Source organism: Frankliniella occidentalis, unplaced genomic scaffold (assembly GCF_000697945.3).
Source record: "Frankliniella occidentalis isolate FOCC.00 unplaced genomic scaffold, Focc_3.1 Scaffold5, whole genome shotgun sequence".
NCBI classification, from domain to species: Eukaryota; Metazoa; Arthropoda; class Insecta; order Thysanoptera; family Thripidae; genus Frankliniella; species Frankliniella occidentalis.
In genome coordinates this window covers 624,712-628,130 of record NW_026267135.1, presented here as the reverse complement: position 1 = coordinate 628,130, position 3,419 = coordinate 624,712, and positions in this window count along the sequence as shown.

Here is a 3,419-nt window from a genome sequence, read left to right as displayed (position 1 = left end):
AGAATGCTCATCTTTGAACTCGATCTGTCTTTTTATGATACAAAGCGACCCTGAAAATCCCAGGTCGCTATCTCAATTCTTTCTCGAGTTATCGTGCGGACAGACAGACAGACAAACAGACAGACAAACAGACAGACAAACAGACAAACAGAATGAAACTTTTCCGGTCAGTGGAGTAATGGGCTTCGCTAATCGCTCAGCCAACTAAGCTTTGCAGGGAGAAACGGTTAAGGGTAACGTAAGGGAGACATAAGTCAAACCTATGTGTGGAGTTTGGAAAGAGTCGAATTTTCAACCCCTGGCTATCTTGAGAACTGTTAGAGATACCGCAACGAAAACACCACCATTGTGCTCGGCGTCAAAAGTTTACACGGGCGACATGTGCTCTGGTCTCATGGGGGCTTTGAGTTACTGCCAATACTTCATCACCGTAACCGGAACGTTCTCACCGTAATCGGGCTGACTAACCGTAATCGTATCAGAAACAGTAAACGTAATCGTAACCGTAACCGGAAATGGGTCCAATTTACGAGTGTAACCGTAACCGTAGTCGTAACCGTAGCCGTAACCGTAACCGGAATTTTCGGCTGGGTAGTGTTCAACAGGTGTGTTGCTCACTTTTAAATGTTCAACTTGACAGTCGAGCACTGTAGATCAACGCTCAAGTTGAACACTGAAAAGTGTGCAACACACCTGTTGAACACTTCTAACTATTCAAAACTCGTGTTGCCTACATAGAAATATGCCACATGGTGTTCAACACTTTGGAGTGTGTGTCACTTGCACAATTTATACATCAGTGCACTATTAAAAATGAACCGCATAATGCCACTAGGAAGTAATCAATCTTTGAAGACCTGTTCGGTAGGGACGGCTGGAGCAAGATGTGGAGCCCTCGTCCCTAATGTCCAGCATGGTCTCACACGTCAACCACCACGACTTCCTCGTGTTCTTGCTGAACTCTACTCCACCTATGTGAATTGCCTGGACAAGCATTTCAAAGCAAGTCACCAACGACATGTTGTCGTCGCTTGAAAGGACAACCCCATCCATGTGAGGGGTGAATTGGGCCCCAGCGTGAGTCCCAGTGGCTCCCGGCGGCAGCGTCATCACGACGCATGGCTGCCCATGAGGGAGCGGCTGGAAATTGGGAAAAAAAATTATTGAGTGTGACTCTAGTGGGTAGGCATGGCTAAACGCATAGGGTTCTGGCTTCTCAACACACATACCCTGATGCGGGTGATCCACAGGTCAGGGTCCTCCTTCACGAGGCGTGGGAGACAGGCCAGTGCTGCCCACAATTCGGCCTCTGCAACATACACTTACAATTAATGACACGAATAATGACAACCCGAGGGGTGGATAACTCCGGAATTTTTTGTACACCACTAATTCAAAATTCAACCAATTCAACATAATTCATTCCAATTCAGTCCAATTCAATCCAATTCAATCCAATTCAATCCAATTCAGTCCAATTCAGTCCAATTCAATCCAATTCAATCCAATTCAATCCAATTCAATCTAATTCAATCCAATTCAATCCAATTCAATCTAATTCAATCTAATTCAAACCAATTCAATCCAATTCAATCCAATTCAAGCCAATTCACAACCAATTCAAGCCAATTCAAAACCAATTCAAGCCAAATTTACATCAAATTCAAACTAATTCACGATTGAATAGTCCACTATGGTACGTTTTAGTCCCGGTTTACCGCCCCGGAGGCAGGCGCGCTGGCTCATCAGCTGAGTTGCCTGCCGGAAAAAGGGGGGGGGGGGGCTATCAGCAAACGCCGTGTTCGGAGAGGACGGGAGTCCCTTCTCACTAAAACCGCCGCCTACTGCGGCTGCTGCACTCGTACTCCAGGTCGTGGACAACACCCTGGTATGGCGATGCTACGCGCTGGACCAGGATGGGTGGGGCGTTGGGCGCTTCGAGCTCAGGAGAGCAGAGGCGGACGAGCGGAACGAGCACTGCCGGGTGCGGTTGCGGGGTGGGACAAAGGACAAGATCCTTATCCTCTGTACGCCTGCCTCACTGGCGAGACGCCTGGCGGGTAGGCAGCCCCATTACACATCAGTATTGCGGGCTGGCCTGCCTTGCCCCTGCCAGCCGAGCGGTGACGAGGTGCCTCTCGTCACCACCAGGTGTCGCTGCTCATGCCCCCCCCCCACCCCATGACCAACATTGACATGAAAATGGCTCTCGGGTGTAGGGCAATTTTACATGGGCGAGTTGGTACTATCAGTGCGAAAAGTTTTCCCCCTGGACTGCGAATAACGAGTTGGCCAAGTAGCCTCGCACAGGCTTCTGTTTTCCGATCCCTGCTGGCGAGATAGAGCCAAGATGGCGTCTCCCTCCACCTCAGGTTTTCAGCATTTAATTTTAATAACAATTCTTTGCTTGTTTATGGGTGGCGGCTGATAATACGCCAAATATAATCGATGCAAGTCTGTGAAAACGATTTGCAACATCAGATGCACTCCTAAAATTGAGATGGAAACGGATATAAAACAGAAAAGGGTTAGTCGACTAGCTACGAGCTTTCGGCACCATCATCTAAATTTCTCATACACCGCCAGTAGTAAAGTAGGGGACCTGTCACCGTCCGCCATCTTGGTGGGGACGTGTCCCCCCTGACGCCATTTTGATTTTTGAGCATCCCCTACCCTCGAGGGGTGAAAAAAGGGTGTCTTAGGGGTTGCTAACTTAAACCTAATTTTTTAGAAGGGTATCTTATGGGTGTGTAACCCAAACCTAATTTTTTAGAAGGGTATCTTTTGAGTCACTAACTTAAACCTAATTTTTAGAAGGGTGTCTTATGGAACCCAAACCTAATTTTTGAGGGGTGTCTTAGGGGTTGCTAACATAAACCTAATTTTTATATGGGTTGTCTGAAAGGGCGACAAACTCCCACCTAACTTTTTGAAAGGTATCTTATGGGTGTGTAACATAAACCTATTTTTTTGGAAGGGTGTCTTATGGGTGTGTAGCCTAAACATAAACCTAATTTTTTCTGAGAGGGTATCTTTTGAGTGCCAACATAAACCTATTTTTGAGGACGTGTTCTGACTTGTCTCTACTCCCTCATGGCTGTGAATAGTGCTTCTGTGAGGAAGTCAAGATGGTAGCAGTGCATTTCATTGTGGAGGAAGTAAGGAAGAGGTGTGTCTGATGTGACTTTTTTAAACAATTTTAACAAGAGTTCTTCCCTCTTGTCATCATTTTGAATACTTGTGATTGAAGATGGAGTGCGGTAGCCTTTCCTTGCAAATGTCACTTTACATTTGTGTATGTAGTTTGCAAAAGGACCTGCTGCCTTGTTGGCCACATCGGTGATGTAAGCTAGTGTGTAGATGAACAAACGCCTTGCTCTCTTGATCATTTTCCAGGAATTTAATCCTAGAAAGATTGA